The sequence below is a fragment of the Electrona antarctica genome (assembly GCF_951216825.1).
Source record: "Electrona antarctica genome assembly, chromosome: 3".
Classification (NCBI taxonomy): domain Eukaryota; kingdom Metazoa; phylum Chordata; class Actinopteri; order Myctophiformes; family Myctophidae; genus Electrona; species Electrona antarctica.
The window spans coordinates 3,786,826-3,814,522 of NC_136808.1; the positions used below are offsets into that span (position 1 = coordinate 3,786,826).

General features: G+C 42.3%; 1 protein-coding gene across 1 annotated transcript in view; it reads left to right on the forward strand.

The window, feature by feature from the left end:
- The window catches only part of LOC306920623 (UDP-glucuronosyltransferase 2A2-like), a gene marked incomplete at both ends in the record, with an annotated part of 303,140 nt that overhangs the window by 131,831 nt on the left and 143,612 nt on the right, over positions 1-27,697 (forward strand).

Genomic DNA, 27,697 nt, shown 5'->3' on the forward strand with positions numbered 1-27,697 from the left:
AGGGCCATGTCAAGCGGAGAGGATGCGAAGCCCACAACCATTGGCCAAAGGGTGGCTCTATAGCACTCAATTGAAAATGCTAACTTTGAACGCACATAGCTCATGAACCGTTTGACCGTCGGCAATGCAACCTCGACACACATATGCGTCTCCTCATACCGAACAAGTTTTGTGCTCTTACTTTTGACCTCTGACCTCTAGATCACCCGCCATTTTGAATTATATGAAAATCGGTTAAAATGCATCTCCTCCCAGGATCAAAGTACGTTTTATGAGCCAATGAAAATTGCCGTCTTGTGAAAATTCTTCTTTTGTCCCTAATACATACATGCAGCGTCATATGCTTTTGCAACTTTACAGTATGGTAGAGGTTCATGCCAAATAGCACTTGAAACCAGCCTTAAAAAAACGTGAACAGCGAACACACTGTAGTAATGAATAATGGACCAGGACACAAATAAGTGTCATCACAAACACTGAATGATTCTGCTGTTAACAATAGAATAATGTCATGTAGACCACATGGTCTAGTGGTTAAGATGTTGGACTTTCACGCGGGAGGCCAGAGTTCGAATCCTGGACGCTACATTGGTGCCGTGATCCGGATCGGGTTTCCCTGTGGGAGGAGGTCAAAAGGGAGAGGAGTGTAGCGGAGTGGCTCAGAGCCTCTGCCTGATTGTCTCAAAAGTCTAATATCTCCCCTGGTCCAGAGGGATATCCTGTTAGTCTAATGGTTAAGATGTTGGACTTTCATGCGGGAGGCCTGAGTTCGAATCCTGGTCGTTACACATGTAGATGCGTTGGTACTCAAAGTAAATTTGCTTATTGCCTTCTTGAATGATTTTGCTGTTAACAATACAACAACTGATTGTGTCTGGATATATAGCTCTAGCTCTGTAGGTAGGGCTCTTGCCTTTGGGACACAAGGTCATGGGTTCAAATCTGAGTACAGACAACTCAGTGTATGAGACTTCAAGAATGCTCCCCCCCCCCACACACACACACACACAATTAAAACTGACCCTGTCACACTTGCATGGTCTTTTCTTTTCACAAGTTCACTCTTCCATGTTTATATGGCTTATTGTGCATATATATATATACGCAATATTATATTGCAGCGATTTTTTTTCTAGTTTCATTTTATTTTTTGTACAGAACCACCTCTAACCATCGGCACAATTTTGTTTGTAACTTTGCTGTTGAAAAGACAATCAGAACCTGGAACATGCCTTCAACACACTTCTGCAAATGACACTTCATAGGATAGTGCTTTATTGACTGCCGTCCACCCCAGGTGAGTCAGACATTGCTGTGGAAAAGCAACACAGTGGTTTCCATTCAGCCATTTTGTATATTTTGGTCTACGTTTATTGTCAATTACTATGTGCCATTGGCAAATACATTATAACTCATTTCAACCCTATCCGTATGAAACTTGAATTGGCACTGAGTCAACAGTGCAACCGACGGACCGTTTGGTGGTGTGGAAACTCACTCAGATTGTTGGTGTGAATGCCTTGTTGTCAAATTATATAAAAAGCCATTTAGAGTACCTCTCCTGTCTCCTGTGTGAAAGAGGTGCATAGACATGGTTATCATCTTCTGTCTTTGTTTGTGCTATGCCCTCTCATGCCATATGAGATCAGCCAAGGAAATGTGAGTGGTTATGTGCAGAAGTGTGTTGGAAAGAATCAAACCAAGCTGACCATGTCCATGCGATATACAAAAAATCACACCCGTGTGAACTGAGTGGTGTAATATAGCCTGTCTGACGTAATGAAATCATGTCTGACGTAATGAAATCACACCCGGGTGAACAGGGTGAACATAGCAACCATGCTCATTTTTTCTGCACTAACAAAGCCAGTTGTAGGAGTGGTTTACACCACTCAAAAATTGCACACATTTATCATGATTATTAACTGCATGTGATCCGACATAGGTTTATAATGACACCAAGTAAACACTAGAGGTTCACATGAGGTTCACCCAATGTCAAAGAATTTAAAACTTTGAAAGACAAACATAGTTGTGCCTTTATAACAATCAAATAAACATTAAATTATGCATCTCTTTTCTCACCTAGCCAGTGTCAGGCTAACTGCCAACTTATATAATCTCATTAACCATTTTAATATGTACACATACCTTTCTTTCTTTTGTTACTGCTTACATTCATTTGTAATGGAGTCAACCCACTAGTGCCTATTCGCTCCATGCGCCAGTACTCCGCCCAGTACCGGCAGAGTAGTTCTGGAGCAGCGGATTGTGTGTCCCTGGTTTTTCCCTAAAGGGCTGATCGAGGGTAACTACTGGGACGTAAGTCGGGACTTGATCACCCCGGCTGGGTCACCCGAGTGATGTTGGAAGACCCGAAACCCTGAGGACCTTGGGATACATCAGAGGATAAGTCCCAGTTGCATCCTAGCGTTTTTTTTTTAGTTCTTAATGACTTTTGCCTGTGTCCTCATCTGCTCCCATTTATGGTTTCATAGATTGATGTTTGACAAAGTGACTCAGTCCTATAATTCAACTTTCTGTCTAAATACATGGTCAGTCTTATCTTTACAAATGCTTAAAAAGCCGTTAATTAAAAATTAGGCATCTTCATAATTCTCAGCTTTACATTCAAACTACCTTATTAAAATGACCAATTGATATAACTGGATAGAACCATTTGAGATCACATGTTTATGTGTAATAATTAAACAGATGGGCTTATTGTGGTCAGTGTGTCTAGTTGAGTGCATCCATTAACACCATGACATGGAGGAAAATGTATTCTCATCGGTATATAGTCTGGATTTCTTTTAAACATTTGAGCAGGTTTCACACATGAATTATAGGGGTGCATACTTAGTTTAGACTAGTCTGGTTAGACATGGGTTGAGGTTAAGGTGAGGGTTTGAGATAGGTTGTAGTTGTAGGACTAATGACTGGTTTAACCAAATGACTAGTCTAAACTAAGTACTGTCTAAACTAAGTACTGCACCAGAATTATATAGTGTAAGCCGATAAACCTTGTGTAGTTTTCCAAACACTTGACAAATGAGCTCTCACATTGATTTGAAGGAAAAAAACAGTTTGACTTGAAAAACACTGAAAAACAAAAACAAAATAAACAAACACAGAACATGGCTGGGGGGGGGTTATATTTTTTCAGCCATTTTAACTATACATTTATTTATTTTTTATTACCAACACAATTGAATTAAATCAACACAAATGTGTGAATTAAATACCAACGCCATCCCGAACAGTCAACTGGGGGGGGGGGGGGGGGGGGGTCATGGTGGTTCTGCAGTGAGTGGTGGGGGGGGGGGGGGGGGGGGGTTGAGGGACTCCACCTCCTCCACCTGATGGTCTGCAGTGAGTGGTGGGTGGGGGGTTGAGGGACTCCACCTCCTCCACCTGATGGTCTGCAGTGAGTTGTGGGTGGGGGGGGGGGGGGTTGAGGGACTCCACCTCCTCCACCTGATCGTCTGCAGTGAGTGGTGGGTGGGGGGGAGGGGGTTGAGGGACTCCACCTCCTCCACCTGATGGTCTGCAGTGAGTGGTGGGTTGAGGGACTTGTCAAACACTTGACAAATGAGCTCTCACATTGATTTGAAAAACAAACAAACAAACAGTTTAATTAAAAACTGAAAAACAAAAACAAAATAAACAAACACAGAACATGGCTGGGGGGGGGGGGTTATATTTTTTCAGCCATTTTAACTATACATTTTTTTTATTACCAACACAATTGAATTAAATCAACACAATTGTGTGAATTAAATACCAACGCCATCCCGAACAGTCAACTAGGGGGGGGGGGGGTCATGGTGGTTCTGCAGTGAGTGGTGTGTGGGGGGGGGGGGGGGGGGGGGGGTTGAGGGACTCCACCTCCTCCACCTGATGGTCTGCAGTGAGTGGTGGGTGGGGGGTTGAGGGACTCCACCTCCTCCTCTTGATGGTCTGCACTACTCTGCATTGAGTGGTGGGTGGGGGGGAGGGGGTTGAGGGACTCCACCTCCACCACCTGATGGTCTGCAGTGAGTTGTGGGTGGGGGGTTGAGGGACTCCACCTCCTCCTCTTGATGGTCTGCACTACTCTGCAGTGAGTGGTGGGTGGGGGGGAGGGGGTTGAGGGACTCCACCTCCACCACCTGATGGTCTGCAGTGAGTGGTGGGTGGGGGGGGGGGGTTGAGGGACTCCACCTCCTCCACCTGATGGTCTGCAGTGAGTGGTGGGTGGGGGGGAGGGGGTTGAGGGACTCCACCTCCTCCACCTGATGGTCTGCAGTGAGTAGTGGGTGGGGGGGGGGGTTGAGGGACTTGTCAAACACTTGACAAATGAGCTCTCACATTGATTTGAAAAACAAACAAACAAACAGTTTAATTAAAAACTGAAAAACAAAAACAAAATAAACAAACACAGAACATGGCTGGGGGGGGGTTATATTTTTTCAGCCATTTTAACTATACATTTTTTTTTATTACCAACACAATTGAATTAAATCAACACAAATGTGTGAATTAAATACCAACGCCATCCCGAACAGTCAACTAGGGGGGGGGTCGTGGTGGTTCTGCATTGAGTGGTGTGGGTGGGGGGGGGGGGGGGGGGGGTTGAGGGACTCCACCTCCTCCACCTGACGGTCTGCAGTGAGTGGTGGGTGGGGGGGAGGGGGTTGAGGGACTCCACCTCCTCCTCTTGATGGTCTGCACTACTCTGCAGTGAGTGGTGGGTGGGGGGGAGGGGGTTGAGGGACTCCACCTCCTCCACCTGATGGTCTGCAGTGAGTGGTGGGTGGGGGGTTGAGGGACTCCACCTCCTCCTCTTGATGGTCTGCACTACTCTGCAGTGAGTGGTGGGTGGGGGGGAGGGGGTTGAGGGACTCCACCTCCACCACCTGATGGTCTGCAGTGAGTTGTGGGGTGGGGGGGGGGGGTTGAGGGACTCCACCTCCTCCACCTGATGGTCTGCAGTGAGTGGTGGGTGGGGGGGAGGGGGTTGAGGGACTCCACCTCCTCCACCTGATGGTCTGCAGTGAGTAGTGGGTGGGGGGGGGGGGGGTTGAGGGACTTGTCAAACACTTGACAAATGAGCTCTCACATTGATTTGAAAAACAAACAAACAAACAGTTTAATTAAAAACTGAAAAACAAAAACAAAATAAACAAACACAGAACATGGCTGGGGGGGGGGTTATATTTTTTCAGCCATTTTAACTATACATTTTTTTTTATTACCAACACAATTGAATTAAATCAACACAAATGTGTGAATTAAATACCAACGCCATCCCGAACAGTCAACTAGGGGGGGGTCGTGGTGGTTCTGCATTGAGTGGTGTGGGTGGGGGGGGGGGAGGGGGTTGAGGGACTCCACCTCCTCCACCTGACGGTCTGCAGTGAGTGGTGGGTGGGGGGGAGGGGGTTGAGGGACTCCACCTCCTCCTCTTGATGGTCTGCACTACTCTGCAGTGAGTGGTGGGTGGGGGGGAGGGGGTTGAGGGACTCCACCTCCTCCACCTGATGGTCTGCAGTGAGTGGTGTGGGCAGGGGGGAGGGGGGGAATTGAGGACTGTAAAAAATGGGAGTGGAACAAAACATGGAAAGTTGATTAATACAAATACTCACAGGTTAGTGTTATAGATAAAATCACACCCGTGTGAACTGAGTGGTGTAATATAGCCTGTCTGACGTAATGAAATCATGTCGGACGTAATGAAATCACACCCGGGTGAACAGGGTGAACATAGCAACCATGCTCATTTTTTCTGCACAGACTAACAAAGCCAGTTGTAGGAGTGGTTTACACCACTCAAATGTCTGACGTAATGAAATCACACCCGGGTGAACAGGGTGAACATAGCAACCATGCTCATTTTTTCTGCACTAACAAAGCCAGTTGTAGGAGTGGTTTACACCACTCAAAAAGACCTGTATGAACTGCCATTGTTAACAGTGTTGAGGCTGGTTATGATGTATTAATACCAAATAACAGCCCTATTAAATCTTTGATAGCCTCTTGTTAGCTTATTTTTTATCCAGTATCGTGTGTGTGTGTGTGTGTGTGTGTGTGTGTGTGTGTGTGTGTGTGTGTGTGTGTGTGTGTGTACGTGTGTGTGTGTGTGTGTGTGTGTGTGTGTGTGTGTGTGTGTGTGTGTGTGTGTGTGTGTGTGTGTGTGTGTGTGTGTGTGTGTGTCAATCCAATCAATCAGAGACCACCGTTCTTACCCTAACATACACGCACACACACACACACACACACACACACACACACACACACACACACACACACAGACACACACACACACACACACACACACACACACACACACACACACACACACACACACACACACACACACACACACACACACACATTTGAATACTTTTATTTGGATCTACAACAAACAGTAGCATAACAGATCCAAACATTTTTGAGGAGGGTTTCAAATGAAGGCATAACCAGACACCATATGCAGTATGATTAACTCACAGTAATATGAAATGCAATGATTATAGTCTAGCACCAGTCAACAGTATATGAAAAATGTAATAGTCCACTCAAGGATAGACAAAGCATCGCCTCTTCCAAATAGAGAGGCTGCCGATCACTGCAGAGACTGAGCAATATTTGGCCAGTCTTTTTGCAGCGATCTTCTGCAGTCCTCCAAGTTGCAATCCACGGAGCACAAGTCTGTGGACATGCCCCAGACTTCCAAACACGAGCACAATGAATTGGCAGTTATAGCCAAGTGACTTGATACACTCTACCAAGGGCTGATATTTCATGAGTTTGGATGTGAAGCAAATGTCCATGTACAGATCAAAAGAACAGCATATTTCAAAGATGACAACTGATTTACGTGTTTCATTAATACAAATAATATCTGGAGCATTTGGAATATTACAGAAAATGTTCTCATCAGTGGAATTGTGTTCAAACCAGTGTGGATTAACAGTGCTGTGCAAATACATTGTAGATGTTAAGTCCTGTACTTCTCTGATGTTGCTAGAGATTAGATCCACCAGCCGGTCATGCCTGGCAATATACAGTCCTCTGTAAAAGCTACAGCCATTGAGGATGTGGGCCATTGTCTCTTTATTGCTTGGGGTTGGATGTGGATGGAGAATGCAGTGTGGTTCATGTTGGGATGGATACCAGGTTGCCAAGTTGTATTTTGTAGGCAGAACTTGTAGGCGGGCCTTGATGGTAAATATGAGTGTCTTCTCCAATGGTGGTGTTTGAGAGGATAGAGTGAGACAGAGAGTGATTTGCAGAGGGTAGATGAGCCAGTTTTCCTTGCAGTTAAGCTGGTCCAATGCTGGGCACTCTGAGATCGCTTCATTCTCAATATTGAGGCTCTCGCAGTTTTGACGGACAGCTCCTGTTGCGCGCCGTCATCCAACGCGTAGGTCGCGCGCGCATGGACGAGCGGGTCTGTAATGATGTTATTGAGCACAACAGCGGAGCCGTCGCGCGCCGCCCACTTCAGCTGTAATCCAGAGCGGTGGCACAAGTCATTTAGGTCCATCCAGTCGGAACGCACACCGAACCCCGGGGTTCTGATGTCCAATTTTCCATTTTCCTTTATTTTAAATCCGAGAAATTGCGTGTCATTCTCATCCGCGGGTGGTATTTTGCGTCGCTGCAGGTGCGTGAGGAGAGACTGTCGGGCCATTTCTCTAACAGTTGTGTCATCGCTGTTGAGCATGTTGAGAACACACACACACACACACACACACACACACACACACACACACACACACACACACACACACACACACACACACACACACACACACACACACAAACACACACACACACAAATAGTGAATACAAATATTTTCAGTCTGTGGCACCAACAAATGGCTGCCACTGCTATGCCCTATACCCGTTTTGGGTACCTGTTGAGATGCTATTGGGCCCCGCCAACCTGCTATAACACAGAGAAGCTAGCTAAGTGGACAACAGTACTGTAGTACTGCGTAATACTGTAGTATTACGCATCCTACAGTACTGTATTACGGTTTGACAGAGCAACCTTTCACTTAGATGGACAGAATGAGAGAAGTGCTGAGCCATCAGAGGTGCTTGAACATCACGTTTCAAAGGACCAAAGACAGTCTGTTCAAACAGCAGAGCTTCTCACATTTATTTTAAATGGTGTGATTGAAATGGGGCCAGATCAGAGCGAGTGAGAGAAGAAACGAGGACAGCATGATATACAATAACGTACTCAGATATAGTGAGAAGAAGGAGGCATGAAGTTCTATAATAGGAAATAAATAGAGGATTTTAGACGTGTCTATTGGTCACACTTGAACACAGACTTGAACACAGATAACGAGAGCAAAGTGGTCAAGTGGTAACAACCACGAAGCCATGGCAAACAAACAACACAAGACAAGATAGAAACATGGTATATTTAATAGTAAAATTGAGTGTGCATGCGTGCGCGTGTGTGGGTTCTTAGATTGTGAAATCCTCTGCATTAACTTAACTTACATACCGGTACATCCCACTTTAACACCTTTTTAACCTCATGTACAATACTATGTTTGCTGGTCTTATGGCATGTTTACGTATAGGCCTACAGTATGTAGATACTTGTTTTCTTCATGTTCTCTTTGACATGCATGTTTATTTATTTTTTCTTCTATAAAATAACCAAAAAAATGATGGAGATTACAAAAACAAAATCACACACTTTGGGCCCTATCTTGTGCTACCCCTTACGCGTGCGTCTCTCTCTCTCTCTCTCTCTCTCTCTCTCTCTCTCCCACAAACACACGCTGTTAATACAAGTTACCGTGACATTTCCTGTCAATAGTAACCAGTGTAAAATATTGTTCACTGGGAGGTAAAGGGAGACACTTTATTGTGAAGGGCCCTTCACGGCACAGGCAGGAAAGAGTGTTTAAACTGGGCTGCTTACTGGCTGACTCGTCTGGCTGCGCGTTACAGGCAGCTAGACGTATTTGCTCCGGTGTGCACCGTTTTAGCTTCTACAGTCGCCTGGTAAAGTTGAGTTTTGAAAAGAACCAGAACCACAGACTCTTTCAAAAGAGCTGGGAAAGATAGATGGAGTGGCATTGGAAATGGAAGTTATGGAACCACAAATACAACAGCAACACAGCAGCTCCATCCATAATAGTAAGAGAAATCTATGAAAATCTGGGAACTAAATCGTTACCAAGAAATTTCTTCACCAATGTGTTTCTAAAGGTGTCTAATAACATGTACTAAAAGTTTGAAATTCAACTCCCGTGGGAAAGTTGAGTTATTAGCATAATATGTGACCATACCCATAACATCCTATATAAGGCAAAAAAGTCCTTTAAGTAGCATGTGACATATGAAACTAGGGTGTTTGCATGATTCTGAATCCATTCCAAGCATTAGTTTTGCACAAAAAACACTCCTTGGGAGGAAAACGGCCACACAAACGTGATGAGGTCAGCACATTTGGTCAAGTGGATATGGCCTAATTTAGCCCAAGGAGTGTTTTTTGTGCAAAACTAATGCTTGGAATGGATTCAGAATCATGAAATCACCCTAGTTTCATATGTCACATGCTACTTAAAGAAGTAGCATGTGAGTGGATGACACCATAAAGCATTGTTTATTTACAAGAGGGTCCACCGTTTTCAATTCATCATAACATTTTAGAGACGTACAAATATACACTTCTATATAGCCAAAAACAGGAAATCATCATAAAGGAGGTAAAAAAAAGGGGAAACTAGAAAAAGTGCCCCTCTGGGCACAGGTCTCCACCTCCTGGTGGCGCTATAATAGGCCAATGTGAAAAGGGTGCCGTTTCTTCATACGCCTTTGATGGCAATTAGATGATTTGAGGCATTTTGTTCCAAAAATGTGTTTTGCAAAAATCAACCTGTTGGTGGCGATATAACAGGCCAATGTGAAAAGGGTGGTATATATTCCTCAGCCTAGTAAGAAAATGTGTGAAAGATTTCACGTAAATTGCATGCTGCGTTCATGATTTGAGGCTTTTGTTCAAAACGGGGCAATCTTGCAAACTGTGAAAGCCAATTATAGCCAATTAGGATGGAATATGAAATATCGGACAGATCCGACTTGAGCACATGACCATAGAGATACTGTGTAACGATTTGTGGATTTTTGGACAGAATCTGGAGGAGTAATATCAAACAATGTGTTTTACAAAAGTCGGCCTCCTGGTGGCGCTATAAAAGGCAGATGCGGAAAATGCAGGTCAAAGGTTTGTCCTTGGCCTCTAGGGAGTGTGCATGCAACGTTTCACGCAGATCGGTGCAGTTTTAGGTAAAAAAATGTGAAAAGCTGCCTCATGGTGGCGCTATAACAGGCCGTTCTGGAAAATGTGGGGCAGAGGTTCATCGTTGGCATCCAGGGAGTGTGTGTGCAAAGTTTGGCATCGACCGGGTTAACGGTGCCGGAGATTAGCTGGTAACACACACACACACGGACGGAGTGCAAAACATACTCTCTCCCCATGCCTTCGGCCTGGTGGAGACAAACGTATACAGTGAGGGGGAACAGGGGTGGGTGGGGGATTCAGATTTTACAGGGGCCAGTTTTGAATTGCAGCCGTCCGTAGGTGCCCTTTGAGAGCGGTTTTGAAGGAGTCAAGGGATTCACATGTCTTAATGACAGTTGGTAGGACGAATTTATTTAGTCCCTTGTTTGTGCCGAATCTGGGTTGCACAGATTGAATTGAATTGAGAGACAGAGAGAATAGAATATTTCTATTCTAGAAATAGAATAGAATAGAACGGAGGGCAAGAAGGGTATTGTAAGAGTACATGGGTAGACACAGGATAGAGGTGAATAGAACACAACTACACAAACAAGACAGCAAGAGAACATTCTCAATGAGCCTCGCCTTGTTAAAGGATGATTGAAAAGAGGGGGTAGAGTAAAAGTAATAGACCGAAAGAGATTCAGTACAGTTGGATGAGAGCCAGAGAAACAATTAAGTGTGACGCCAAATTTGACTGAGTACATGATATGAGAAGAACCATTAGGACATAATGGTTTAATTTGAACCTGGTGTGAATCTCGCATTGTGAAAATATATGGTGTGGAGGGAAATAGGAAGGGACCATGTACATATCCCTGGGGTGCCCAAGTCAACAAAGCATAATAGGCTGAGTACCACAGACGAAAAACAGTCTAAGTCCAAATTTCAGACTGACCCCTCCACGAAAAGGCCTCGGTGCCCTAAACCCTTATCTATCATTTATATATTATGGATCAATAGTGTGGACTTAGACTGTTATTCGTCTGTGGTACTCAGATTGGTTAACCGTTTTTTTAGTTCAATTAGATATTCAATTAGGCAGGAATTTGCAACTGCAGTGGTTAAATCTGTATGCATGGGAGAGAGATTTACAGTAGCCACCGAAAGAAAACAAATGTGACCAAAGAAATAGAGAGGACAGACCCGCCTGAAGTCAAGAACAGAAGGAAGAATTCTCCAAATGCCATGCAAAAACAATGAAAAGAAACCACGAAAAACTTGTGCTGCAGCAACATTAATATGTTGTACACACGTGTATGCTGGAAACGAATTATACTGCGTGTGTGTGTGTGTGTGTGTGTGTGTGTGTGTGTACAGTATATATATATATATATATATATATATATATATATACAGTATATATATACAGTATATATATATATATATATATATATATATATCAAAAAGGGAAAAACCTTCCAAGGAAGGGACTGCACACTCCAGGGAACAAAGACGGACCACTTACTGCATCAACTTATTTATTAGCACGACGCGTTTCGCCGTGAGCTTCGTCAGGTGCTATACAGAGGTGTGAATGTGTCAAGTATATATAGGGACATTCATTACACAGATCCACCCCCCCGGGTGTGGCATCAATGATTCAATTAATTTTCATATATGGGAGGGGCAGACTAGACACATGAACAAACAGATCAAAATGAAACCTCATTTGAAAAATAAATACATCTCTTTCCATATACAAAAATATGACAATATAAATATATATAGCAGATGTATAAAACAACAATAAAAACCCACCACAACAGTGCCAATACACAATATAAAGATTTAAAACAGATAAAATGTCATGGGCCTCATCCTAGGGAAAATATGGAATAGGTCAGGTAAAATAATCTCAATTAGGGCAACCACATCAATAATAAAGGCTTAATAAATAGGGCAGAATGGTAATAGCACATTTATGACCATTGGGTTTATAGAAATGGGCTGAGGTCTAAACTCTCATTCAAGCCATTTGGTTCCATTGTGTTCAGGGTAAAAATCCAGTGTGCCTCTTTCTGTAAAATAAGTTTTACCATGTCACCGCCTCTAGGTGGCAGGTCAACCTTCTCTATGCCAATAAATTTGAGGGTGGCTGCTGACCCATGTCCCCTTTCTTTATAATGTCGGGCAATAGCATAGTCCATATTCCCATTTCGGATTGCAGCTTTATGTTCGGCTATTCTTATTTTCAGATTGCGTTTAGTTTGACCAACGTATACCATCCCGCACGGGCATTTTAACATTTATTTTATGTTCCTGACCAGTTTGTGGATGATAAAAGACCTTGGTGGTACTAGTGTTTGAGCAGTGGGTACATCTACCACAAGGGTGGTTGCCACATAATTCAGTATTTAACCAATTTTTGGCCTTGGGTGGCTTGTACATGGAAGTGACAACAAAATCCTTCACATTTTTTCCTCTCTTAAAACAAAACCTGGGTGGCAATGTTGAAATATTTTTTAAATTGGGATCGCATTTCAGTATGTTCCAATGTTTGTGGATAATATTTTTAATTGCATGAGATGAGGTGCTAAATTCCGAAACAAATGTGACTTTATTGTCTGAAGTATCTCTGTTAACAGGTTGCAGGAGGGTCTCTCTTTGTACATCTTTAATTTTCTTTTCTGCTGTATGTATGGTAGAGGTCTTGTAACCCCTATCTCTGAACCTGTTGTGCATTTAATTTGCCTTTATTTTAAAGTCAGCAGAATCACTGCAAATCCTTTTGAGGCGCAAAAACTGTCCATATGGAATGTTTTCCACTAGGCGCCTGGGATGATGGCTATGTGCATGTAAAATACTGTTCCGGTCTGTGGGTTTGCGAAAAATTGTAGTCTTAAGAAGGCCCTCTGGGTCTACTGAAATGCGTAGGTCTAAGAAGTCAATCTGGTCTTTACTGTGTTCCATTGTAAATGTTAAAGTAGGGTGTGTACCATTAATATAATCCTTGAACACAAATAACTTTCTTCACCAGTAAATATCATTAGGATGTCATCTATAAACCTTTTCCAATATATGACTTTATTTAGGAGTAGAGAAGCTGCCTTGTCATGAATAAAGCGAGATTCCCAGTGACCCATAAATAGATTAGCATAATTGGGAGCAAATGTAGATCCCATAGCAGTACCCTGGGTTTGTATAAAGAACTTATTATCAAACATGAAGTAATTTGATTTCAAAACAAAATTTGCAAAATTAAACAAACAGTCAGAAGAAATGTCTTCTCTTGTACCTAAAAAGTGAGACATTGCCGCCAGGCCGTCATCATGGGGTATAATAGTATATAGGCTTTCAACATCAAGAGTTACCAGGTAGGCCCCATGTGGGATAGTTATGTCTAATGATTTAATGACATCCCTGGTGTCCGCTACATACGAAGGCAGTGCTTTGACAGTGTCTTTAATGAAGAAATCAACGAATTGGCTTAATGGCTCTGATAGTGAATTATTCCCTGAGACGATGGGTCTACCTGGCGGGTTTGTCAAACCTTTATGAATTTTGGGTAATAGATAAAACACAGGTGTAACTGGAAAATTAACCTTGAGAAACTCATATTGTTTTTTTGTTATACTATTCTCCCGGAGGGCAGTATCCAGAATCTCATCCCTGTCATTCATCAGTTGTTCAATAGGGTTTTGGGGGAGCCGTTTGTAAAAAGAGGTGTTACCAAGCTGTCGCATAGCTTCAGCAATATAATCTTTGGTATTTTGAACAACAATGGACCCGCCCTTATCAGCAGACTTAATAATGATTTTATCATTTTTACTAAGTTCTTCTAGAGCTTTTCGCTCCAATGCTGTGATATTTTGGCGTTTAGTTACTTTATCTGATGAAGTGACAAGTTTCTGGATATCCTGCTCAACCAATTTACTAAAGGTAACCAAAGTCGGATTCAAAGTGCTGGTAGGACAAAATGTAGATGCTTTCTTAAATTTATTCACAGGATTAGTCGGTACAGTTTGGTCAACATTTCTGAAGTGATTTCTAAGGTGCAAAAGTCTGAAAACCTTATTTGTAGGTACAAAAGAAATATATATATATATATATATATATATATATATATATATATAATATTTTCATGTCAAGGACCCCCAGATTGTATTCTGCTGCAGACCCCCATCTGAAAATATGTTGCCAGCCAGGGGACCCCATCCAGGGAGCCCCAAGATTTGTGTTAAAATGTTAAAATTATTCTAAATGATTCTAAAATGATAATAGCGGATCTATAGACTCTGTTGTGAGCTTGTTGATTGAAATGCCCAAACTATTAAACAGGTTTAAAGTGTCTAAACTGATTCTCATTTTGATGTGGGGCCCCTGGAACCCCCCAAGGACCTATGGGGGTCCCCGGACCCCGCTTTGATCCACTGCTCTAAATGGTAATGTGGCAGAGTCCATCCACACAGAGCAAATGCACGGGGAGTTTCTCCTTACAGGCCTGCCAACTCCTCTCAGCCATAACCTGTGGGTTATCAAAGCAGACACTTGGCAACCTACTTTCTAAAGCAAAGCATCTGCCCATTCAGGGGAAAAGGGGGCTAACGTCAGTCAGACTATATCATTCTTATCATTCTTATGTTCCAAATGACCGTGACATCAGCATACAGCAAAATCTGATGATGCATGGCTTTTAATCATAAGCGGGTGGGTTTGTGAGGGTGGGGGGTATTTCTGCAAATCAATTCCAAGTTTCACCACAGAGCCTCGCACCGGCCTTTCATAAAACAAAGTCCCCTTCATAGCCGAGCTGGGTTGGCCATTAATTCTTAAAGGGGGAGGGTTATTGATATTCAGTTTGGTTAGGAGTCGCTTGCTGGCAATGCAGGATTTGGAGTTGGGTTTATGATTGGAAGAGAAAGCAATACAAAGATCTTAAAGAGACAACATGAACATGTTCCATCTGTAGCGTACTGTTAGTAGGCATATATCTACCGGTATATCTATCTATAGTAACTTTGTCTACATGTACATTGTACATGTATCTGCCTTCATATTTACTGTCCCTATCTTCATGGACTTGGCTACAACATGATGTCATGTCTGAAAGCCAGACGTTGGAGGGGCTAGCACCCCTCTAAATGAAAGAAGAAAGATGGCAACGATCTATTGCTTGGATACATAATATTAGATATTTTGAACGTACTAGCATTAACAAAAATTCCTACGCTTCATTAATCTACTTCAGTCATTATATTTTGTGGGAGGGCCACTCTTTCTGACTCTGCTCGGAGGCATGACTTATGGACCAAGCTTGTGTACATGTCATTGGAATTAGAGTTCTCAATTTTTGCCTGAACCCGACCCTACTCGAGCTCGGGCTGAAAAAGTATGCTAATTAGTCGGGCCGGGCCGAGTCTCGGGTTTCGTGAAAAAAGAAAATCTGTTTTGTGCATATTTATTATGAAGAGAGCTGTGCTGGCTCATAATCTGGTCAAAATGCGATATTCGGGGCTTCTTAATCCCCGAATTTGAGATCGTACGATCAAAAACGATTTTCAGACACACACCCGGAGATGGTAGCTGATCCGTAATGGCCGACTTCTACTTCCGGTAAAAATGGAACTAGGGCCTGGGCCATGGCTCAATGGTCCAGGCACCTTGGCTGGTAATCCAGTCTGGCAGTGTGCCGCGGGCTCGACTCCCGATCCCGACGGCCTTTACTGCATGTCTTCCCCCCATCTCTCTCCCCATTTCCTGTCAGCCTACTGTCTGTCCCTCCATAAAAAAATATAAACTAAAGGCTTAAGCCACAAAAAAACATTAAAAAAAAAGAAAAATGGAACTAGAGCAAGAGCTTCTTCTTCTTTCACTTTTTGTTCAATTTGTCTGGCATCCAGCACCCAGCGCCCCTACAGGCTGGCTCCTAGGAGTTAATCCAGCTGGGTGAATAAACCTAACCAACATCACCATGGTAAACGCTAGTACATTAATATTCACTGCATACACGTAAGCTACAAGTAAGTTACATGACGCATGTAGCTAAGCGGCATAACTAGACGTCAGTAGGCCACCACGCATGCTGGTTGGCCCAGGCCCCCGACAGCAACTACTGCTACTTCAGAGCTGTTTACTCACCCCTGGAATCCATTAGAATGGTGGAAATGGAACATTAAAAGCCAACGTGTGAGTACATAAATCCTTCGGCGACTATAAGACAGTCCATTCTCTCACACACTCACCGCCGAGCACCGCGGCAATCTATAGTGGCGTTTATTTTATTTCTATAATTGTTTTCACTCTGGCCTTTTCGGGTTTTCGGGCCTAACATTATGGAAATGATTCGGGCCGGGCCGAGCCTGTGGCTGGCCCAGTTCGGGCCCAGTATGTTTGGGCTTTAGTGTTCAGGCCCGGTGAGAACTCTAATTAGAATACCTTATTCTTCACACAAAATCAATTACAATAGTTTAATTCGCTAGGTACAATTCTACCTAACATTTGTCAACACAAAAAAAAGAAAGAAAACATATGTCAAACAATTTGTTATATTATTATTATTTATTTCTATTGATTTATTTTTGTCTCATGTTTTGTAATGGTGTCTGACATAATAAAGATTTAAAAATCACACCCGTGTGAAGTGAGGGGCGCTCGTTGTACATCATCCAATAAAAAATGAATATACTTATTCATTAATTAATTTGTTAACTTATGTTATTATCTTTTAACCATGATACAATGTTTAAAAAAACCTCTTTTCACCATGACATGTAAGATGACAACTGAATTCATGTGATATGTTAGCCGATTTGCTCGTCTACATATGACGTAAATGTTCCTTTCATTGTCAATGGCATTTAATGTTTGTGTCATATTTCAGGCACATATGATGTAATTTTTCTTTCATTGTCAATGGCAAATGTGAGCCGTGACGGGACGAAAAGCTGTATATAGGAGCCCCTCAAAAATATAATAACTTTAAGAGGTTTATAGACGTCATAGAATTCATAGACTCCACCTGGCCTGGTGGAGATACAGTATGTATTCAACTGAGTACACCGTTTGATACCTCATGCAGGTACCTGCCACTGTATGGGCAGTCATCTTTGCCCAAATATTGACATCTGTGTTTGTGCTACATATGTCATATGTGTTACGTCACGTCCTATAAAATATCAGTGTTTCACAGCAGGTACTGTCACATTTGGAGAATATGAAGTGTGTTGATAAGTGAATGATAGACATAATGATAGTATTATTATTATTATTCTAATATAATAGTATTATCCTAATATAAAATAGTTCTAATATTATAATAATAGTCGACTAGCTGTGTTATAGTCTATGTAAATATTACAGGCAATGGGAGAGCACCTTAAAGAACTACAGTAGTAAAGATGTCTAAGTCAAATGGCATCTGGGCGAAACCCTACTCAGAGAAGAGCCAAAAAGAGACAGTAATGTTTGACGAGATGTTTACAAAGTACCATAACTGGGCTGAGGAGAGAGAACAACTGCTTGGAAAGTTAGTCGCTGCAGAGCACAAGATTAAAATGATAGAGCATTCTCTTTTGAGCACAATAACAGAGAACAAAAAATACAAGTTACAGGAAATGGACAAGTTGCAGGCAGTGGACAGGACGCTCAGAGAGTATGAGATCCAGGAAATCGAAAAGATGCGCTTACAAAACCAAAAGCTGCTGGAAAAGAAGGATAAAGAAATCTCTGCCCTTAAAGAGAGTCTGTCTGAGAACGACAACACCTGGAAAAGGGAGATTGAGCAGTTGGACGGCCAGTGGAAAACTAAGGATTTAATCTGTCAGAAGGAGCTCGGGAAAATGATCAGTCAGAAATGGCAGAAGGAGGGACAGGTACTAGCTGGAGAAAAGGAAGATTTGGCTAAGAAGATTGGGCAACTCCAGAACAAACTGGAACTCATCCAAGAAGAACTGAGAACCAAAGAAACTGGTTATTTAATGGAGAAGGAGAAATGGGGGCAGGAGAGACAGGGACTAGCTGGAGAAAAGGAGGCTTTTGCTAAAAAGAACGGGAAACTCCAGAACCAACTGGACCTCATCCAGGAAGACCTTAGTACAAAAGAGACTCATTGGTTAATGAAAGAGGAGAAATTGGGTAAGGAAAGACTGGTCCTAGCTAGAGAAAAGGATGTTCTGGGTGATGAGAATGGGCAACTCCAGAATCAACTGGAACTCAGCCAGGAAGAACTCAAAACCAAAGAAACTCATTGGTTAATGGAGGAGATTAAATGGGGGGAGGATATACAAAGGCTAGCTGGAGAAAATGAGGTTTTAGCTAAGAAGACTGGACAACTCCAGAACCTACTGGAACTTACCAAGGAAGAATTGAGAACTAAAGATTCGTTTTGGTTAAAGGAGGAGGAGAAATGGCAGATGGAGACACAGGGACTGTCTGAAGAAAAAGAAGCTTTGGCTAAGAGGAATGTGCAACTACAGACCCAGCTGGACCTCACCCAGGTAGAACTGAGAACCAAAGATGATTGTTGGTTAAAAGAGGAGGAGAAATGGGGCAAGGAGAGGTATGGAGTGGTTGGAGAAATGGAGGCTTTGGTTAGGAGGAATGGGCAACTCCAGAATGAAATGGACCTCACCCAGGAAAATGTAAGGACCAAAGACACTCATTGGTCAATGGTGGAGGAGAAATGGGGGAAGGAGAGGCAGGTACTAGCTAGTGAAAATGAGGCTTTGGTTGAGAAGAATGGGCAACTCTGGAACCAACTGAACCTCATCCAGGAAGAAATGAAAACAAATCATGCTTATTGGTCAATGGCGGAGGAGAAGTTGGAGAGGGAGAGACAAGCACTAGCTGTGGAAAAGGAGACTTTTGTTAAGACGAATGAGCAAATCCAGGAGAAGCTTGACCTTATCCAGGAAGAAATGAGAACCAAAGATGCTCATTTGTCAATGGAGAGGGAGGAATGGGTTAAGGAGAGACAGGGACTAGTTACAGAAAAGGAGGCTTTGGTTGAGATGAATGGGCAACTCCAGAAGCAGCTGGACCTCATCCAGGTACAACTGAAAGAGAGAGCTATAGATGCTGATTATTGGTCAATGGAGGAGGAGAAGTGGGGGAAAGAGAGACAGGGACTAGCTGAGGAAAACTATTATTTGGTTAACAAGAATGAGCAGCTCCAAATGCAGCTGTACCATATCCAGGAAGAAATGAGAATCAAAGATGCTGGTTCGCCAATAGAGGACAAATGGAGGAAGGAGAGACAGGGACTAGCTGGAGAAACTGAGGCATTGGTTAAGAAGAATGAACAACTCCAGAAGCAGCTGGACCTCGTCCAGGAAGAACTGGAAAAACATGTTGACTGGTCAGTGGAGGAGGCTAACTGGGGGAAGGAGAGACAGGGACTAGCTGGAGAAACTGAGGCATTGGTTAAGAAGAATGAACAACTCCAGAAGCAGCTGGACCTCGTCCAGGAAGAACTGGGAAAACATGTTGACTGGTCAGTGGAGGAGGCTAACTGGGGGAAGGAGAGACAGGGACTAGCTGGAGAAAATGGTGCTTTGGTTAAGAAGAATGAGCAACTCCAGACCCAGCTGGACCTCACAAAGGAAGAACTGGTAGATCTGAAAACCAAATATGGTAATTTGTCAGTTGAGGAGGAGAAATGGGAGAAGGAAAGGCAGGGACTAGCAGATGAAATGGAAGCTATGTTTGAGATAAATGGGAACCTCCAGAAGCAGCTAGGCCTCATACAGGAAGAAGTAAATGCCAAAGATGCTCATTTGTCAATGGAGAAGGAGGAATGGGTTAAAGAGAGACAAGGACTAGTTGGAGAAAACGAGGCTTTGGTTAAGAAGAATGCCCAACTTCAGAAGCAATTGAACATTATCCAAGAAAAACTGAGAGAATCGAGAACGATAGATGCTGATTGGTCAATGGAGGATGAAGAATGGAAGGAGGGACAGGGGCTAGCTCGAGAACAGGAGGCTTTCGTTAAGAATAGGCAACTCCAGAACAAACTTGACCTCAGCCAGAAACAACTCTATCATACCCAGGAAGAAGTGAGAACCATGTTTATAACGGTGCCAAGAAAGCTGTACCACTACAGAACCAAGTGGAACCTCACCCAGGAAGGTCGGAGAACCAAAGACACTCCTGCGAAATCAGAGGAGAGACAAGATAAGCACGGGCCACTCCAGAACCAAGCAGACCTCACACAGGAAGAACTGAAAACCAGCAATGCTCAGTGGTTAATGGATAAGGAAAAATGGAGGGACGAGAGACAGGGACTAGCTGGGGAAAAGGAGGCTTTGGCTAATAAGATATGGAAAACTCCAGAACCAAGTGGACCTCACCCAGGAAAAACTGAGAAAATATGTCAATTGGTTATTGGTAGAGGATAAATGGGTGAAAGAGAGAAATGGACGAGAGGCTTTGCTTAACAAGAAAAGGAATCTCGAAAGGAAACTGGACTTCACCTAAGAAGTATACAAATACAGAACCAAGTGGACGTCACCCATGAAGAACTGAGAATCAAAGATGATAGGATAGAAATAGGTAGTGGATATGCAGTGCGCTCTCTGCATTCTACAAAGTTGTTTGGTGGTGGCTGGAGGAAAGACTCCACAGTGGTTGGTTTACACCTGCTGTTCACATTTAGGAGGCCAATCCCGCTGGTGCATAAGCAGGCACCCAATTGTATATGCACCCAATTGTACCTTCTATTGGTTATTCTAGCAATTTTGCACACCCAGTCAAATTAGTTGGAAAGCAGATTACATCGTTGTCAGTGATGTGGCTATGGCTAACCCGGTTGCTAACAAACGAACACAGTCATGTAAACAAACACAGTAAAATATGTTGGATGATGATGTTTCTTAAACCTGTTTCATTTATTTATCATGGGGCGATTTAATAGCCAGATCGGCTGCTGCAGATTTTCGATGCAAACTGTAGCAGTCACCGGACCTGAATCCCCAAAACATATTTTTTTTAATGCGTGCCTAGCGATTCAGGGCTGGAGCCAGGCTAGCTAATTTATGAATCTTAGCAGAATTATGATCATGCTATAACATACTACCTTTGTCCTGAGGTGTATCTTGTACTCAGGATCTGTGAATAATGACCTAATACCTTGTTCGTAGCCGTTGTTGAAATGAAGTTCAAATCCAGGCATTTGTCCATCATCCAATCACTTATTGGTAAAAGTCAGCCACAGCAGTTACATCAAGTTTGACACTCTTCCAGGGTGGCGGTCACTGACTGAGCCCACTGCAGCCATTATTCGTGTTTACTGTGACTTAGCCTATATAAACTAGTCAAAATGTTTTCAAGAAATCTTTTACACGTATTTTTTCAACACAAAATCTTTCTACATACAATGTATGGATCTAAAATCTCAGTTCAAGAAAGTAAAATGTATGTATCTCAGTTCAAGACAAAAAATGAAACGCCACAAAACTACATGCTCATAGGCTGGCCCTTCATTATTGGCCTTTGAAAACAGGGGACGGTAGTTTATGGTGATTTAGGCTAACCTAACATGCCCATTGCCCAAGTGGCACAATGATAATTGTTTTGCAGTTCAGGGATAACTGTCCAGTCCCATTTTTTTTATGAAACTTTGCAAAATAATATATAGTGGATCATGCCAAACAAATATGTGAAAGATGGTGTGCCATAGTTTTGTACTTTTTCTTTTTTATATATTTCTATGGAGTTAATTAACATTACTCAGACCCTCAGGTGTGGTTAAAATAGTCAAATATGTCTTCCCTGTGGATTTTTTGTTTCTTCCTGAAAGCTGAAAGCCTTTGAGTCAAAAGGCCCAATAGAAATACCCTGCTTTAGTGGCACACTAAAACCAGCCCCCCCTTTATGGGTGTGGCTTCAGTTCAGGCAGGTGGTGCTTAGGTTAAAACCATATATAATTAAATAACTGGTGGGCGTGGCTACATTAAAACACTTTCTGTATTTTCTTACTTTTTTGAAAGAAATCTGGGGCCAGCCGCTGTAACTGCAACATCATTTTCTCAACATCCAAGATGGCTGACAGAAATGCTGACAACCCCAGCAGCTCAGGAATATCTATCCATTTCCTCTAAAGTAGGAGACCCTTGAAAGTAAAAAAAATATTTGGACATCAAGTAACATCTAATAAGCACTATAGTTGGAAATAAATCAATGTATGCATGTTATTAGACAGCAACCTGCATTGTTTGTGTCAAAAATATTGTTTTATGCATCATTATAATATCATGCAAGTAATTGAGTCTATTTTTGAGTATACAGCTTTAATGTTTGTTTTTCAACAATGCTTGTTTAAGAAAACGCCATATACAATACAGAGAAATGTAATGTTTGTTTTGAGGACCAAAACAAACATTAGCACCCGTTGCTTAAACAAAAAATATGTTGTAATTGATGTTGTAAGATGATAAGAGCGCCCCTCACTTCACACGGGTGTGATTTTTTTTTGTAGAGCTCTAGTGCAGCAGATATAGAAAGGCCTAATATGGATAGTTAGGCAACTATAATATAGTAGTAGTAGTAGTAATAATAATAATTAGAATAATCATCCTAGAGTTACGTAGCAGCGCAATATGGGGAGAAGGAAATTGCGGGAGTTGACAGACTCCACTTCATGTTTCAGCTGTGTGTTTATACCATAGAGTATATATATAATAGAGACTGAACTGGCACAAAGCTCCGCCCCCCCAGCTATTCATGTCAGTGGAAGTTGCTCAGTGGCGTTTTGAAGCACCCGGAAGACTGCCGGAAGTCCCTCCCCGGACCTCAACTTTGAGGTCCTGGGTGACGTAGGGCAACCGAGCGCTCAATGTTAAAGCCCAGCTGCACGGGGTTTCCCGGTCATGAATCCACGGGTCCGCCTGTAGTCCCTCCTCCTACCACTAGGACCTAGAGCTTCAACGTTGGAAAGTCTGCCTGCCCCCTTGGTTTATACGCAGTATTGTGTAGAAACGGATGGGTTATTAATTATTATTATTATGTGCGCGCCCGCCCGCGCACACACACACACACACACACACTCACTCACTCACTCACTCACTCACTCACTCACTCACTCACTCACTCACTCACTCACTCACTCTCACACACACACACACACACACACACACACACACACAAAATAAATAATGCGCGGAAGAACGTGGCATTGAGAGGTGGTGTGTGTGTGTGGCTGGCTGGCCATGCTAGACACGACACACGCACACCCTGGGTAAATAGTACGTGTAGTCTAGTCTAGTCAACACGACGTGGTGGTGTGGTCGCCTGGCCGGCACAGCAGCCAGAGGGGGAGGGGGCGGAGGTAAGATGAGCTGGGTTAGAGCAGAGGTAGCGAGATTGGACATTGAGGGTCGTAAATAACGCGTGTGTCACTGTGAAGGCCGTACCATTGGACTGGCCCCATGAAGTGAACGGAGTTGGCGTAACTCGGCAAAGTGGTGACGATTTTGACGTAGGCTGGTGGTCTTGCGCAATAATGTGTTATTTCAAAAAATGGGTATTGTACTGTAAATATGACAGTTGCATGGATGCAAAGTAGTGTGGTTGATGTGGACAGGCATGCTGTTGGTGTTGTGCATGGTGAGATGTGTGCAAACGGTGTGGTTTGGTAGGAGAAGGCGGACAAAGGATGGGGTGTTGCGCTGTCTATTAGGGTGGCAGGATAATAATAACAGCCTAATAATAACAATAATAACTAGAAAAGTCACAATTTTGAAAAATTGCAAAAGTAATAGTAGGCCAGTGGCTATTCTGAGATGCCTAGCCTGCTAACACTGTTTGAGCATGTATGACCAGCTGGTCATTTACTTAGAGAAGAGACAATTTGCGCTATGTCTCATGTATGTGAAATAGCAGAAAATGTTGAAATGTGGTTCATATGATACATAGGCGTGGACTAGGTGTACAAACTCGACCACTGAAGCAGACTAAAGTAGTGAAAATTGATTAAACTAACAGTTGTAGATGTGAAATTAATCAAGATTAAGCATCTAAAACACTTGTTTTCTACTACTTAAAATAAACAAACTGTTAACTAGGTCACACCTATGCAAAAGTAAGAACACAGGAGGATTTGGACTTTTAATTCAGGTTATATTATATGGCAGCCCATTTAAACTTTATTTATTTATGGTATGACTGCTATCCTGGATGTAATCTGGAGAATATGCCTTCATTGCTTAGTATCGATCATTCATCCTGTTCCGGGTCGTGTCTTCCTGCATTACTTAATAGCCCTATTAAGATCAAGAAAAGTACTTATGGACATAACCCCATAATTCAAAATTCTTTGAAAGTATGGTCTCAGATCTTAGCATTGACAAAAACTCCAAAATGTATTTGGATTCTCCTATAAATTCCAATCCGGCTTTTTAGCCAGGTCTGGCTGACCCAGTTTGTATGTCATGGAGGAGAAAGGGTGTGTTGTGAACCTACAAAATGTATATGTTAATCAAGGTCGTGGTCAAGGTTATCTTGCCTTTTTCCAACAGTTGCAGGAATCCTTCCAGCTCCCACCATCACATTTCTTCTGTTACTTACAATTGAGACATTTTCTTAGAACACATATCCCACAGAGTATGAACAACAACCCAATCATCCAGTTTTAGACAGTTTCTTCAACATTGAGCCCTTTGAAAAAGATGCAGTCTCTCAATTCTATGACACCTTACAGGCCGTGATTACGCAATTATTGGCAAAGACTCTATGCCTCTATCAATGTTAGGCACTCTGATTCAATTTAAGATTGTTCATAGGCTGCACTATTCCCCAACTAAATTAAACAAAATCTTTAAAGATTCTTCTCCCATGTGTGGAAAGTGTTTAACAGAACAAGGGACTCATCAATGTCTTCAATGTTATAAGCTGCAAAGCTTTTGGAGTTACATTTTTTATTTCTTGGCTAAAGCATATAAAAGAGACTTCCCCCCGGCACCTCTATAGTTGCACTCTTCGGTGTGGTGGAACCAGATCAGGTTCAAAATAAATATGAAGGCCAGGCCATCTCGCTCTCTACACTACTACGTAGCTAGGAAGTTAATTCTTCAGGCCTGGAAGTCGGACAAACCTTTGACAGTTGACATTTGGCTAAAGGAGCTGGGAGGAGTGCTGCATTTGGAGACATTTTGATTTACCCTGTCAAAAAGGGAACCCTTATTTAAAAAAATGTGGTCACCCATTATTGAGATGCTTGTTGGACTGAGTGACTGAATTCAACATTGTTCTGCCCAGTGCCCCCTAATGTCATCTAATTAATGTATTGATTTTTCGTACAGTATGTGTGTATGTTTAGTATGTATGTACAGTATGGGTGTTTATGTATGTACACATACAGTTTTGTTTTCCATATCAGAAACGTTTTTTTAGAATTGATTGTGATGTTGTTTGTATCGTCTTCGTAGTGCGGTATAGTCATCAGCCATGTTGTTTATTTTTTGTCTTTTTCTTTTATGGTTATGTTTTGTCTCCTTTTCTTTGTAAGTCTCTTGTTTGTTTGTATGTTTTACTATTTTTTCAATCTATAAATTACTGTATTATTATTTTATAACTTTGTCGCTTCTTGTATTTTTGAGTGCCACTCCAACAACCAGCTTTGTCTGTTTGTGTCTATGTATGTGTGTACCTGTACGTGTGTGTACCTGTACGTGGGACCCAAAAAAATGAGCATGGTTACTATGGTCACTGACATTACGTCAGACCACAGCTGATCAGTCTATATAAGACCTTACACCACTCAGTTCACACGGGTGTGATTTTTAATATACAACTGTTCTTGCAAGTGATGATGATTTCCAATGATACACTGATAACTTGAACTGACTTCCTGTGTTATTGTTTTATGTGTACATGTGTCTTTACTGTATTGTATGTGATTTATGTTGTCTGCCTGTTATGATGCTTTGCTGTACAACAAATCTCCCCTCGGGGACAAACTAATTAATGAACCTGAACCTGATCATAAAACAGAGGGAAAAAAAATGCTAAAGTGTCTGTACCCACAACTCACCTAATTACAAAGCTGTCACTCATACCTCGGCACAAGGTGTGAGTGAATCGGTAGAAAGTGAAAGGTGGTAGAAACTGCTGCTGGTGTGAATAAAGTGTCAACTGTGATGTCACTGGCCTCATTGCCGTACTATTCAATGTAGGGATGTTAATAGTTAATCGATTAATCGCCATTAGGAAATTACAGTTAATAATTCATCGTAATTAAATCGAAAAGTCTGCGGTTCTATCATTGAGTGGTTTTCTACCAACATCATACCCTCAAGTCCCGACTTACGTCCCAGTAGCTACCCTCGATCAGTCCATCAGGGAATGAGCAAGGCCACACAATCTGTTGCCAATCGGAATTTGCGTCCTCACCTTCGTCTTCAATTTTTGTGTTTTGTGTTACATGCACAAACACTCAAAATTGTCCATTCATTGTCAATGGGATTTAATGTTTGTGTAGGACAAAGTTTGTACACATACACCAACAGCTGGACATAGGCCCTCAAAACAAACATGGTAAATACATTAAGAGGAGTAGCCTATGCATTGAAAGCAAAGGGATTTAAAACAGCACAGATTCTGAGCTGTATGCAAATGACTATTAGCAGTGCACTATGCTTTCTTAGCCATAGCTTCAAGTCCTCCCAAAAACTCTGGCTGAATACCAGCTGGTGTGGATTATACAACGTGTGACAATACGTTTCCATAATCGGGCAAAGGTTTGTGCTACATCTTGTGTTACGTCATGCCCCACAGGACATCAGTGTTTAACAGCTCTGATAAATTTATATAGCTATAAAGGTTATTTAGTTGTTATTCAGTTTCTATAAATATATTTATGTAGTTACATATATGAGATGAAATGTCATTTCACAATTTGTATTTGATAGTGTGGACGTTCTGTATTTTGGAATACTGATAGTAGTCCTATTTCAGTTGGAAGGTTTGAGGAAAACATGTTTGAAAATAAGCACACGTTGGATGAGGAGAAAATGGAGAAGACGCTCGATGAGCATGACTTCAAGGGAATTGACAAGACATCCCTAAAAACACAAAATATGTTGGAAAATAATAACGAGATCAATGTACGAAAAGAGAGTCCCTCTGAGAAACACAACAGATGGAAAAAGGAGAATGAGCAAGCTGGGGAACATATGTGTCAAAATAAGTCCAGGAAGAGGATCAGTGACAAGAAACAGCTCCAGAAATGGCGGAAGGAGAGACAGGGACTCACTGGAGAAAAGGAGGCTTTGGTGAAGAAGAATGGACAACAATTCCAGAAGCAACTGGACCTCAGCCCAGAAGAACTGAGATCCAAATATGGTAATTTGTTAATGGAGGAGAAATGGATTAAGGAGAGACAGGAACTAGCTAGAGAAAAGGAGGCTTTAGTTGAGAAGACTGGGCAGCTGCAGAAAAGAATGGACATCACCCAGGAAGAAC